At 39.8% G+C, this 15,511-nt stretch overlaps 1 protein-coding gene and 1 long non-coding RNA gene across 2 annotated transcripts in view; one reads left to right on the forward strand and one right to left on the reverse strand.

Moving 5' to 3' along the window:
* The window catches only part of epha10 (EPH receptor A10), a 170,684-nt gene that overhangs the window by 92,405 nt on the left and 62,768 nt on the right, over positions 1 to 15,511 (reverse strand). The gene's annotated exons all lie outside the window — the stretch shown is intronic.
* Positions 10,849 to 14,128, forward strand: LOC308384149. The gene is made up of 3 exons (XR_013969272.1): positions 10,849 to 10,986; positions 11,410 to 11,521; positions 13,157 to 14,128. It is a non-coding gene; the product is annotated as an uncharacterized lncRNA (long non-coding RNA).

The raw sequence follows: 15,511 nt of genomic DNA on the forward strand, positions 1-15,511 counted from the left end.
TCCATCCATCCATCCATCCATCCATCCATCCATGTGCATGCACGCACGCATGTACACAAGCACGCACATGAATTACATAGTTCCTCTATTCTATTCTGTTCCTCTATTCTGTTGGAGGCAGAGGGAAAACAATTAGTGCAGCCCAAACCCCAGATCAGAGTAAAACAGAGAAAAGGAAACACAAAGAACAGCCTTTCAGTGTGTATGAGTGTGTGTTATTTCATTTATATATAAGAACATTTGGCAATTTTTCCTTCAATAGTTGATTTCTGTAAAAATGATCTTGCTAGTAATAGCCACCAGAACATAGCTCTATCTAAAAGTTTACCTGACATTGCCAGCTCAAAATGACAATGGCTCTGAAATGACCACATATAATGGACACTAAATAGTTTGGCTCGATCATCACTAAAAGCTGAGGAGGCACTCAACATTAATTTTCTGATCCGTAGAGGAAGAATGAAATGTAATTCTGATTATTATCTGGGTGTATTTAATGAGACCCATGATGCAAATGAAAAAGACCAAGAAAAGAAAATTGTGATTTATTTTTTTCATACAGGGTATTGTGCATATACAGAATTCCCCATCCAATTGTTCTTTTATTTTTTTTTGTCTTTTCTACTTTGGAATTCTTTGCATTACACTCCTTGCTGAAAACCCTTGGGACTACCTAGGCAACTGAATATGAGTCAGCTATAGATCTGAATAAAAGAAACAGAGTTTGGCATGATTTTGAGCACAAAAAAAGCTTGAGAAGAAAGCCATATTTATTGTACATACCATGATTCTCACACACAAATACACACACACACACATATATATATATATATATATATATATATATATATATATTGCAGTGAAAGGGATATTTGGAGAGGTGGAAAGGTATAGATGGAGCCTGGGGAGATGGCAATCATGTGAAGTTGGAAGCAGAGGAGTGAAGTGTGAAGTAATGAGGAAAGAATGAGGGCTGCAGCTGTGTTGTGTCCAGCGGAACACACATAAGCACTCAGAGACGCCGGGCGCACATACACAAACTGAAGCCAGTCAGCCATGGGGACTCCAGAATGACAAATGACAAATGTGTCTTTAGGGAGCAGTGCAGCAGGAATTGAGTTCTGCGGGGTTAGATGAAAACACAACCCCCAAAAAACACACACACACACACACACACACACACACACACGGAAAGTTGACGGAGTGTGTGAAGACACAGAAAGAGTGATGTAAGAGCCAAGTGATCGATTACGGATACTGCATAAATATCCTGTTATCTATCTGTACCGTGTGTGCCTGCGTTTATGCTTGATCTATATTTGTCATTGTTGCATATGTCAGTGTGATAAAGAGCTGACAGGACGTTCACTTTATATGCATAGAATTGTCATCTCCGTGAGACTGACCACGCCAAATAAATCACTTAACATCTCTCTTTTTATCTCTGCCTCACATTGTTTTGGTCGCTTTACTGAGGGTGTTAACAGTGTTTGGTTTATTTGATTTAAATCTATGATAAGGAAGGTGATCTAGACTATGCCATAGTCCAAAGAAATGTAACTCATTGCTGCAGTGACAAAGACCTACCTTCCTCATTATGCGAGTGCAATAACTAGTACTCTGCAAGTGTTGATGTATGCCGTTTTTCTAATTTCCATAGCTGTGACAATTTATGCACAGACACAGAGGTGGCTCTGAATTTTTCTGTTTCCTGTGTTTTCTGAAAAAAAAAAAAAAAAAACTAATGTTCAAGAGTTATCAGCTCTAAACCCCAAATGAACACCTCAGTTTAGCTTATCGCAGCAAAGCGATGGACACACACAAGTGCGCACGTATAAATGCAAACAATGACATCGGCGGGGATTTAATGCAGTACTATAGATTACACTTAAGGGTTCCTGTGAGTCAATGACACATGAATGGAAAAACAGACAGTGCCACACAGAGCAACAGAAAGACAGAAAGACGGGAAGAGAGATAAAGAGGGGAAGGAGAGACGAGAGATAAGAGGTTTGCCACTGGGGGTTATTGCCTTTCTCACACTGGGTATTGACTCACCCTATTAGGGGGTGGGCTTCTCTAGGTTGCTGTGTAGAATACATACGTACTCACACACAACCGCACACTAATCCTTCCTAACTTTCGTGTTTGTACGGTTGTTGTAGTTTACATTGAGGAACTGATGAAACAGAAACACAGTCATATGGAGCAGCAGCTGAAATATCCTGGGCCTTTGGACTAATTGGCATCTTCCTCCTGTGAGTTGTAGGGAGGGTCTCCGACTAACATACACACATAACAGCTGAAGGACATGGGGGCATGGGAGAAGACAAGACAAGCAGGGAGAAAAGTGGAGAGGAAGCAAAGGTATCGATCAAAAGGGGGGAGCGGCATAAATGAAGGAGAGGAAGACAGAGTGTTTCAGGCATTAGAGGAATGGAGGAGCGATAGGGTAGCTGAAGAAAACAAGTCAAGGGGAATACGGAGAGGAATGAACCGTAATCCCCCCATGCAGAGTTTAATGGTTGGGCCCAGTGGTTTAGGACGCTAGTAGGAGGTCCCAAGGATGGATTGATCCAATCCCACAGACAGGGGTACAAAACTTTTTGTCTTTGAAAAAGAACAGTTGAAGGGTGAAGAAAAGTGGTGAGGACAAAGGCAAAAGTAGAGGCGAGGGTGAGCTCAAAAAAGAAAAAAAGAGGGAAAGAAAGCTGAAAGGAGATTCAAGGGGTTGAGAAGCTAGCGTGGTAGGAGTAATAGGAATTATCTCTGTAATGCTGTTTGACCATGCAGAAGGTCTGGGCAATGGATGGTGGAAAACATGCTGAGCACTTCACCCAGAGTGCCAGTCAAACTTTAATTAGAACTAAAGAACACATTAATGCATGAATACTTTCTAGGTAGAAATATCTGACTTATCAAAAATAAATAAATAAATAAAAGTAAATGAAGAGCTACATATCAGACTCTACAGGCCTCAGTTAGCATGTTACATGTTAAAATTCATGAAAGTGCAATTAGAAAAAGACTGAACAAGTATAGCTTGTTTGGTTTGTAAAGTTGCATCCAAACAACCGATTTTAAGAGAGCTGTGCATAAGCAAACGCCTACAACTCTAAATGAACTAATACCACCATTCTCTAACCAAGTAGAACTTAATGCAGTTAATGTCATTCTGGGACATTGTCCTTTGGACGAACAATACAAAGTGCAGATGGTTAGCATTTATGCACACCTCGATATATCTCTTCTCAAGAATAAGAATCAGATAAGCCTGAACTGACTAAAATGACTTTTATCTGAAATAACAAGAATATACAAGATGCCCAGATGTCCTAGTACAAACATATGTTTGTGGATCAGCATGAAAAATTCCTCAAAACACCATGTGCACATGTGATCTTTGCATATCAGATGATCTGTGCATTCAAATTTTACTCTTAGTAATCACAAACAATGCCACAAATGATTTTAAACATTTAAATGCCTACACAAAAACTTGATTTCATTTGACGCTGAGGAAACAAATGTCTATGGCGTATGATCTTAAGTGATTTTGGGACAGATATTTTTATTTTTGTCAAGGGCATTTCAGTAACTGCTTTAACTTGAAGTAATAAGGTGCATTATTGCTGATGTATAGAGACAGATGATGGTCCCACAGAACACTGCATGTCATTTCACATCACCACATATAAAAAAAACTGCTTAAAAACCCCCCCAAAAATGTACAATTATGTGGTAGTCTCTCCTAGTGGATTTTCGAAACCCCTTAATCTTTCATTTGCAGACCTTTTCCTTTATGTCCACAGCCTTTTCAAAGACCGATAACATTTTCCCACATCCTATCCATCTCCCATCATTCACTTTTACCACCATCCCTTCATCCCTTTCCTCCCCCTCCTGGTGTAAATCACATCAGTGAGCGGAGCAGAGCAGCAAAATCCCTTCTTTCTGAGGGAGGAGATTAGGAGTGAGCACAGACAACTGGATTTAAATAAAGATCACCTTCCCTACAGTGCGCATCCTGAAACTGAGCAGGGATGGATTCGCTGTGGGCATTTAGTATGTGTGGGTGTGCGTGTAGGGACAGTCGAGACAGAGGTAAGCAGAGAATGACAGAACCATTTTTTTTTTAAAGCCTATATATGCACAAGTATGTCTTTCTCTATGTTTGTGTGTCTGTGCAAATTTATGTGAATACACTGTAAGCCCCCAGCTTCAGGATCACACAGGCATTTCTGTTGTACATGATTATCACCTGGCTTGTTTTATAGAAATGTTTTAGAGAAACATTAAGCACTCAGAGCTTTTGTACAAACATGATGTGTAGATAAAGCCTTCTCATATAATTCTGACAACACATGCTTTATGCTGTGCAGGTTACCAAGCAGTTTATTATTATTTTTAAATATAAAACTGAAGAAAAGGACTGAAAAAGCATGTTAGCTGAGGAATCTTGTAACATAATCAATATATGTGTTACAAAACCATAACCTATTCATTTGTGTAATGATATTCAGAATTTCCATTTTTGTTTTTTTTCCCTTTAGAACAAGAAAAGTTTAATTGGAGTTCTGCTGGATGGTATTTAGATGACTAATTTTGATATATGGTGTAATACGACTCCAAGACATAAAAAATTAACACAGAACATGCTCGCTCTCAAAGGAATAGTGATCAACAGCAAGGAGAAAAAGTTTTTAACTTAAAAAAAAAAAAAAAACAAGAGCCTGCTGGACTTTAAAAATGTCACCTTAGGGTTTGGAAAAAAAAATTTTTGAAATCCCACAAGGAACCCAACGGCTATTGTCTGCTGACATAGCCTCTGGGGACATGGGCCAATATTTTGAGTGCTCCAGCACAGACAGCAGATATATCCGGTGAAAATGTCTTTTTCTGTGTGCCTGCTGCTGTTCATGAATGCATCGAATTTCAGCAAATGTGTTTCCTATTTTCCCATTAATGTGGATTATTTACCTGCAAATACCAAGCACACTTAAACGTGATGGCGTGGCACTACTTGCACTACAAATGGAAGCCAGAAAGCCCCCCATACTTAAAATCTGGTCCCTTGTACAAATTCTTGCGCGTTGCACATATTTAGACTCTGCATATTCATATATCAATCAACACAGGGCAAATTAAATGATAGCAACACACAGAAATAAACCATACCAGAATCTGTGCATACATTTTGGACTAAGAAAACAGCAGGTAAAAATCAAACTACCAGCTTGGTTAAACACTACAGCACGGTAACACGATCCTCTGGAAATACAATAAATATACACGACTACAAACCTGATACAAATACCAAACACACAACAAGTTCACACGAACAAAGAAAACCAATGCAAGCAAACTTTGCACTCAGGGAAAGAACAAAGGAACAAACCACAGCTAAAATCAGAGCACTTAACATACATTATTAATAGCGTACACTAGGTTTTACTGAATTACAGGCAAGGACTCAAAATAAGTCAGAGGCCTGTTTCTGTAAGATTGAATTCAAACAGACAAGAGCCCCGGTATGTTTTCAGCATACTTCTAAGGGAAACAGTAATACCTCCTCAGCATGGATGACAATGTATTAGATTATTCAAAGTTTATCCTCAATTTATATATAATCTTCTCGCAGTGTAATCAGAGGCAGTTTATGCATTAATTTAGAGTGTTAAGGCATGCTTTTCTCAATGCCACCCCATTTATTTTACTCAGTTTACATTCCCTTAATGAGCAAAAGAGGCAATTTTTCATCTCACAGTTTACTCTGTGGTCTTAGGCAGAAATTTGATCTGTTCTAAAAGAATGCAGTCAGCACACTCAAATTGCATAAAAGAAAAATTTCTCAAATCCATCAATTTGTGACTTACAAGCTCCTGTGCTTGGGGTTTTAAAAATTCTTATATCTAATTCTGTTTCCTGTCCTCGAGCAAAGCCTGCCTTTCAGCAGGGGCAATGGCATGACACCACTTGTGCCGGCTAAAGTGATGCATGTTAAAATTTGATGAGGCCTTTTTTGGGGATCTGAAATGGACCTAAAATGTTAAGGTCCTGGCCTCAATCAAAATGAGTCAGGTAAGAGGTGGACAGCAGCTTACTGGGGCTAAAATATTTGTACTGACATAAACAGCAGGAGACTGAAGAAGAAGAAAGGATAAAAAAAAAGGATAAGGAGGATAAAAAAAGCGAATCTATAGAGGGGAGAAAGGCAAAGAAGGCAGTGATTATTAACCACTGCCCTCTTTGCCTTTGTCACACTTAGTTTGTTCTCTTGAACGGCAGGCAGCCAGAAAACAAAAGGGTTTTTTTCTGGCGTCACAACTCAGGAAAGGGTAAAATGGTTCATGTGCCATGCAACTGAAAGAGGGTGTAAAGTATTTGAAGTAGCAAAGACAGAAAGAAAGAAAGAAGAAGAAGGGGACAGATATGAGGAGAAGTGTTGTTCTGCTTGCCGGCCAGGTCCTACTCTGGCCCATGATTCATTGCAAATGAAATGTCACCCTGGCAGGCAGTAATGCAGACCGGCCCACTCCCCTGCAGCCTAATTGAATTTTACAGCCATATAAACAACAGTCAGCCAGCAGAGAGAGAGGGAGAGAGAAAGAGACAAAGAGAGTGAGAACGAGGGGTGTAAGTTATTGATGCTGGTGTTTATAGGTGGGAGCTTCTGATGTGCCATCAGAGAGTGTGTAAGGGCCTCAAGGGAACTATAGCACAAAGCACACAGATGGAGGGAACGCCAAAGCAGGATTGCCACTAACATGACTCCCTGAACTCACACAGATGCACATATAATCATGACACTAAATGTGCTTTGAGATGCATATTTGCTAAATACTCCAAGATGCTTTGACCAGAAGTGCACAAGTGACTGGATTTCAATAAAAAACACCTGGTGTAAAGTTTAGGAAAAAACAGTTATGACATAACATATGACATACAAAACTTAATGTAAAGAGCTGAGAAGTCCGCAAATTCTGTTTTTCAGTGTCTTATAATGCTGTCCCTATTTTTCAAGGATTTCATTTTCAGTTAGCAACAATAACATATATAAATACTTCATAATTTCTTTGGAAATAAAAAAGTGCTTGCAGAATACTCGAGTGTGTTCTCCCCTGTTGGATAAGTAAGATGTGCTGGCAGAGCTTTTTTCTGCAGCTGACAGCCACTGAGGACAGTATAGAAACAATCAGCAGTGTCCCCTCAGGCTGCCCCAAGGTCCAGGTCAATTTGTCCTATGCTAACAGAGGACATCACCTCCATGACAGCCAGGCCGTTTGGCAGACAGACAAAAAGGTATCTGCTGCACCTGCACAGAGTGTTTCCTGCAGCAGGAGAGAATTTCTTTAACATCAACAAATCAAAAGATCAGATCGAGTGGATGAAACCATTTTTCTTTAACACAAGACATTATAAAAAGATAAAATTATGTTTTATTAATTAATTATGTTTTATTACTCCTGTAATTGTCTACTTTATTTGACCAAGATCAACTTTTCACTTTGTCCACGTGTAAAAAAAAGTACAATTCTATGAGCAGAACGTTTTATGAGATGATGATTACGCAAATGAAAATAGCAAATTTAACTGGCAACTTGTCACTTTCTTCATTTTTATAACACTTTTCTAACAGTAGATCAACAAAGCACACTGAAAAATGTACTCCAGCATCAGCTTCATCCCTGTACAGATGGACAGCTCGAGGGTTAAGAAAATATAAAGGGGAGGCAGTAGGAACTCTTACTTCATTTATTACCACTTTTGCAGGTCTTCCTGACAAGTGCAGTTACCACATGCAGAGAGCCACCCTTATGGAGAAAACTGTAAAGCTAGGCAGGTATGCTCTGTGGAAAATCACGAAGAAATATTGCCTTTAGCAACTGACAGCTAGAACAGGATTTGACTTTGGACTCCAACACCTTACTGTATGACTTGCAAACAACAGAACTTTTGGCAATGTAGGTTTTCATTCCTCGCGGTTTTGCTCACTAAAATTGAAGAAAATTGAAGCTTTATTTGAAACAAATTAATTTATAAATATTTAGCATGTTGTATATTATCATTCAATATTTTTATAATATTTACATGTATTCAGTTTTGCTTTATTAATTTTGATATCACATTAATTAAGATATTTGGTTTTATCATATTGTATTGTATTTTTTTCTGATATACACAATTCTACTCATTTAAGCTATTGTTTTGTTGTTATTTTATATTTTTTTCATGTATTTCTCTTAATAGTGGTAACCAAAGAATCTTCCAAATCAGGGCATATTTTAATTTTTTTTAGTAAATTTAGTAAAGAAAAAGTGTTTTATTTGTATAACTGCATCCAAAATTAATAAAAAAAAACATTTTTTTTTCAGAAACTGCATTACTTTTCCCAGAAACGTAATAGTACACATACAAACTACTTTGTATGTGTACAATTTGTAGTCTTACTTATGTATTTGAAATGAATTGATATAGTAATAACAATCTTTCAGTCCACGATAGTCAAGATTTTGTTATTTAAATTTAGCAGAATTTAAATGCAAATAATGGTTAATTTAAATGTAAAGAATGTAAAGATGATTTAAATTTGAATCATGTTTGGGATTTCTCCTTACCTTCCACAGAGTGTAGCAGGAAGATACTGTATAAAGCAGGCAGGAAAGCTGGTGTGGAGATGGGCAACTGTAAGCAGGTTAAAACAGCATAAATGAAACTCCTTATATAACGCGGCTGGTTGGATGTGTAGAACAGCATGGGCTTGGACATAAGCTGAAATTGGCTGGCATTGAGAACCACCAATCTGCTGGTGCTGTGGTCGAGCTTGACTTTGTGGCCGAGGTTGACTTTGTGTCTTGCTTGAACACTTTGTTTCCATTTTATTTACCATTTCTGCAAGATTTTCTTAATCTTTCAAATATACCATTTTTAAGCTCAAAATTGTGGAGCCCAACAGATTGATACTGTAATTGCAAAGTCAAGGCCCACGACTGAGTCCATTTTTGTTTAATGTTACCCACTCCCACAACTCTCCTCAATTTTTAGCTATTATATATATCCTATCAAATAACAGAAAGAAGTTTCAAAGGGTTCTTGGATCATCAGCTAAAACAACAATATCTAAGGCTCTAAATCTACTGTACTTCTGATATGCTTGTGAATTCAAAATTCCAGTATTCCCATTCTGTCTCCAATGTGTCAACATGTCCTGCAAACTGTTTTTTCTTTGATTTAACAGCTACCAAATGTGTGTGTCAGTCTTCCTGCCTGCTTATTCATATAAACACTTAACAGCTAGTCTGCTTGTTTTTGCTGTCCATCCCTCCTCTGGCCATCTGTCTTTCTGTCTAATAGTTTACTGTCTACCTCTATCTGGCTTACAACTGCTGCCTCATAAACTGGGATGAGATTTATCCTCGTGCCAAATGAGGATAACGACACAGAATAGATGAAGCTGGCTGGGTGAGACGAAACCAGAGAGACGAATAAAAAAACGATAAGAAGCGAGGCTGCTTTTGCACACAAGTGGATGTGTATGCAAGCATGTGCATGCATTAGGATGGTAAAGACTGAATGTGCTACAAAGTGTATTGTTGAGACAATAAATATCTGTCACATTAATGTATCTTTATAACAAGCTGACTCGTTGTGTTATCCAATGTTTAACTGATGCATCTTTCACGCATTTTGGACACTAACGAATGTCAGTTGGTGACGGAGGATTCGGGACCTTTTTTTCCCCCAATTTGATAAAGAGAAATTGCACTTGTAGGTGTGTGTTTGTGCGACATGTTCCCAGCTCAGCAGGACTCCAGTACTCCCTGCTGACTATGACCTTCCCATCAAGCAGGCAGTCCTGTTTTTCTCCTTCCCCGTCCCCTTCGCCCCTCCAAAATCCCTCCATTCTGCTGCCTCCCTTTCTCTTCAGTCATACATCCTTACTCCTTCCCTCTATCCTTGCCTCTGTCATCCCTTGATCCACCCATCCCGCTCTCTCCGTCAGACTGGATGATTTTTTGAGTCCTTGATCCAGAGCACGGAAAGGGGCTTCATAAATACACCATCCATCACCGCCGGCAGGGCCAGTTAAAACCACATGACATACAAACCGTTGACTTTAGGTGTGTGTGTGTGTGTGTGTGTGTGTGTGTGTGTGTGTGTGTGTGTGTGTGTGTGTGTGTGTGTGTGTGTGCGCGCCTTGTGGTTTCTCAGTGCCAAAATAGCATATACAGATGACATATAAAGCACAGCCAAAAAAACTAAAGGTAAAGTGTATGCTCAGTCAACTGTGATGTGTACACACATCTTATGGATAAGCTTCCATGTGTAACGGCCAAGAGCATTAAAGACACAGAAAAACAATCCACTGCATCAAACAAGTTTAAATAGCCCTAACCCTGAAAAAAAAAAAAACACACAAAAAGAAGGCAACGCCAGATACACAAAACGCTGCAATGTACAATTTCTGCGTACGTGTGTATATTCTGCATGAGATGGTCAACCAAAGATGTATTTCACAAGATGCAAGTCTGTATTTGTCTTTGTGTGTCTGTGTGCTGCATGGCAAAAACAACAACAACAACAAAAAAAAACACTAAACATGAACACACATGTTTGAACTTATGTTTTCCCCGGGTCTGATTTTTCAATCTGTGTAAACATGGCGATGGTTCGTTGCACCACGCAGTCTCTCACTGTTGCGCACTCCGCCCTCTCAGTGTGTCGTGTGTGATGGATGATAGGGAGGGAAAATAACTAATTCAACAGTAGATTTACATTGTTCTGGATGGTGGTAGCACAACACAAAGAGTCACGGAGAGAAAGCAGGGGGAGGAAAAAAAGTCAAATGCACCCTGAAAACGGGTGAAAACTCCACTGCTGTTTGTAAATATTGTTTAAATGTACTCTTGTCACACACAGCTTTCTATATGAAGCCTGGATTTACGGTTTTCCAGGACAGCACATCTTAGCCAAAGTGTAAGTGAGGTAAGCGGACAGTCATTACCTCATTAAGGGGTGGTCATTTAATCTCCCTGAAGGGAAATATTAAGTGTGTTTCAGGTTTAAAAACGGCAATAAAATTCTACATTAAGAGGCAGGCGAGGAAGTGGAGACATATTCTGCAAGACTCTCAGCCATATAGGAGTTCAAGACCTATACTTAACGACTTCACTTTCGTTCAGCTTTAGCTTTCATTGTTAAGAGCTACCTGAACCTACTATCATTTTTGCACACTGTTTGGTTAGGTTTGGACATGAAAAGTACTTAGCTGGGGTGAGCAAAAGATCACTAGTGGGTTGAAAAACTTCACTTACAAAAGTATGCTATATTCCCAAATGTATTTGCTTGTCTGCTTTCATACAACTCGAAGAGTGTGTTTATGGGATTTCTTTTCAACTATTCTTCCAGAAGCACATTTGTGAGGTCTGACACTGATGTTGGACAGGAAGTCCTGACTCACACTCTCCGCTCCAATTCCTCCCAAAGGTTTCTACCAGGCTGAGGTCATGACTCTGTACAGGTCAGTCAAGTTCTTTAACACCAAACTCACTCATCCATGTATTTATGGACCTTGCTTTGTGCACTAGTGCACAGTCATGTTGAAAAAGGAATGGGCCATCCCTAAACTGTTCCCACAGAGTTGGGAGGATGAAATTGCCCAAAAGTTCTTGGTATGCTTCCTTTCACTGGAACTAAAGAACTCAGCCGAAATCCTGAAAAACAACCGCACATCATTATCTTAGTTCCACCAAACTTCGCACAGGGCAGTCAAACTGTTACCTGGCAACCAACAAACCCAGACTCGTCCATCAGATTTTCAAACAGAGAAGCACTCCAGAGAGCACGTTTCTACTGCTCTAGAGTCCAGTGGTGGCGTGCTTTACACCACAGCATCTGACACTTTACATTGCACTTGGTGATGTAAGGCTTGGTTGCAGCTGTTTGGCCATGTAAACCCAGGAAGCACTGTTCTTGAGCTAATCTGAATGCCACATTTGGAGGTCTGCAGAAAGTTGAGGACCTCTTTGTGTATTAGCACTTGCTGATCCAGCTGAGTTGATGTTGTTCCCAATCACTTTGACTTTGTTATAATACCACTAACAGTTGCCTGTGGAACCTCCTGTTATAAAGCCCTATTGTCTATATTACTGCAATTTTTACAACCAGAGGTTTAAGTGTCTCCTACATAATTGGGTTACTTTCTGTTGATCACTGATTACAGTGGATGATTACTTTCTACTCAGCCTGCTGAGAGATGGAGGAGGGCCCCTGCTGGCCATATCTATGGGACTGATTACAAGTGATAATGCCCATTATATATGCTGGTTAATGTTGGAATTTTCTTTCTGTTTACAGACAATGTTAAGATTCCTATCAGCCCAATCAGATCATCTTCAGCTAGATGAAATGACCACCGAATAAAGTGATAACTGCAGAGGAATGTAGGAACTTACATTTTCCTGAGAAAGATTAAATTATGATAAAAGACTTTGTTTGATTCACCTTCTTATTTGATGGAAAGGGAGATAAAAAGGAAAAAAAAAGGTTGAGAAAAGTAACACGCAAGAACAGGGATGACTGAACAAATGGCATAAGATAAAGCTAAAGAAACAGCAGAGAGCGAGATGGAGTTTTGTTTGCTTCAATGATTTAGAGACACTCCTGAAAAGACTCGATTTAATCTATTTAGACTGTGTGACCAGTTTTCCTCTTTGTTCCTCGTGGGTTCTAGGACATCATAGAAATTTAAACCTCATCAAGCCAAAAGTTTTACATTTTCAGAGTGTCATCTATCAGCTTCTGTTTATATCTGTGGGCAGCTGTGATTTACAGTTTATAGGGGAACATATTTGAGCTTCAGTACAGAATCAACCAGGGCTTGTTTATGGTGGTTATCATCAAACATAAATTTCAAGTTGCAAATAGCTTTAGGCTAAAAATGAAATGCGATTAAGCACCATTTCCCTTTTGTCGATTTGTATCCTCTTGATATGAAGAGTTCAGTTTGTTATTATTTGATTATCTTTGGAAAACTACAGGTATAAACTTATCCAAAGTCATTTTTTTCTAACTCATTTACAGAGCCCAAGCTTGATATTAGGATCCAGTGGAGCTGTAGTAACCCTGTGTCTTTCTCTCTCTCTTTCTCCCTCAGTGGCCCCTCTCTCTCTGGAACCTCCACCCACCTAACGCCCTCAATCTCTCAATGTGCCAATTGGACTAGAGGCCCTGCAGGAGACCTCAATACCACTACACAGTGGAAATGTCACCCATAACACTCTACTCAGGATGCCAATCACTTCACACTGTTCCCCACTGTGAGCATTTGTGTGCGTGTGTCGGGGAGAGAAAGCGAATGATCAAGGGGCATGTCCATGTGTGCAAAGAGAGCATGAAACAATTATTGCCAGTGTGACAAAATCCCTCATAACTCTACCAGAATATAAAATTAGATTTCGCCAAAGTGTACGTCTAGATTTATGGCTTTTGCTCAGTGATGTGTGAGCATCTGAGTGTAATGAGCCTGTCCATCTGAGAGGATTATGGGTTGTCTGGTTAATATAAGGACTACAGGTGTTTGTGGAACTGCACATGATTACACATCAAAACAATGAGAGTGTGCGTGCGTGAGTGTGCCGAGTGATAAACAGGCCTTAGTTAGGCGTGAAGGCAGAAACAGATGGAGTGGGTTACGGACAAATAACACACATGAGCCTGTGAGGGAGTGGGAGTAAGCCCATGTCTGAGCATGCATATGTAGTGTTGTTTGTTTCTGGGAGTGTTTGGGATGATCCGTGCATTCAGTATATGGATATGCAAATGCACGTGCCCAAGAAATCTTAATGTACACATACATGGATATGTGTGGGCGTGTGCATTTACGTGTGTTATATATTTAGAGCGCAGTGGCGCAGGTGTCTCTGGAAAAGCCGTCCATTTCAGTGGAATGTGGGTTGAGTCGTGCGAATGCGTATCAGTTTGCACAAGAGAGGGTGCATGATAGGGAGGGTGATGACGAATGACAGGAAAACAAGGAAGGCAGGGGGATGGAGAGCTAAGCTGGCAAAGGCTGGCATGCCAGGCGCACTGTGGAGCCAGGGGGGGCGGGCACTCTGTCCTCATGGCAGGCCCCTCTGTCGAGCTGTGAATACAGAGACAACAGCCGGCATACACAGACATAGATACGCAGGGTAGATTCAAACAGGGATGGCTGCACAGCTCATCACATACAAACTCACAATGTAAACGTTTGCCTTGAAACATAATGAAGCAGTGCAGGTTATTGAAGATTTACTTTTATTTTAAAAAAATGCAGTGAACTGAATTTTAAAGATAATTGTACATCGAGGTTTTTAGTCATACTTTAAGTTAAAGGCAACTCACTTTTCAGTCTTACAGATGTTTTGCCATTTGTTTTAATGACTAACAAAAATAAATTTTCTTTTTCAGTGCTGATGACATATTACAGTCACGTTATTAGCATTTTCCCTATGTGGGTTTTCTCTTGGTGCGCCTGTTTCCGCCCACAGACATGCATTAACTCTATGGGCATGGATGTGGGTGTGAATGGCTGTCTATCTCCGTGTGTTAGCATTGATGGACTCGATGGGCTCCATTACAGAAATACACCCCTGTGCTGAACAAGCCCTGCCTCACATCTTGTGTCATGGCATATGTCAGCACTGACAGGCTCCAGCCCAAAACCATTAAATAAATGAATAAATAAAACAAATAAAAATACAAATCAACTTGTAACTGATAACCATTTAATCACCGCATACCACTGTACAGAACACGCAGATCTACTAGAGTGAGTGACAAACTGTCTTTAACACTAATTGTGTAAATCCAGTTACCTTTGACTTAACAATTCTCAACACACTTTGACTATTTTATTTCTCATTTCACTCCTCCTGACTTCAATGAGACCTGTAGTACTAAAAATAATAGCAGCTTCCTCTTAAGACTTTGTTTCCAATAAGCACACGTGTGTGTGTGTGTGTGTGTGTGTGTGTGTGTGTGTGTGTGTGTGTGTGTGTGTGTGTGTGTGTGTGTGTGTGTGTGTGTGTGTGCGCACTCCTGCGTTCGCCATCTTTCAAGTGTTTTGACAGAATAAGTACATTTCACTGAGGTTAAGTGGGGGCAGACAGATCTATACACTGATCCCACATCAATTTGGGACAGATGGAAAGTTATTAGTAGAGCTTGAATAGGGATGGAACGAGGAGACTGTGGGACAGCAGGGCATTTCTGAACACTGCCTTTCCATTAACATTATAATTTTTTTCATATTTTACTATGAGGAGGTGGGGTGTGCAGCCAGGTAGCATACATGTATGGATCTGTGCACATTTCTTGCAAAATAATGATTTTTCCCCCCGATTTTTTTCTATGGAGCCCAAGAAAAAGAACTCTTAGACGCAAACACAAGCGTCGTAAATCATCTAGCACATCCAAAATTCTTCTGCTGGGTCACTTCAGGACACCAGGAATTACACAGCCTTACATA

The sequence above is a fragment of the Rhamphochromis sp. 'chilingali' genome (assembly GCF_963969265.1).
Source record: "Rhamphochromis sp. 'chilingali' genome assembly, chromosome: 17".
Taxonomy (NCBI): domain Eukaryota; kingdom Metazoa; phylum Chordata; class Actinopteri; order Cichliformes; family Cichlidae; genus Rhamphochromis; species Rhamphochromis sp. 'chilingali'.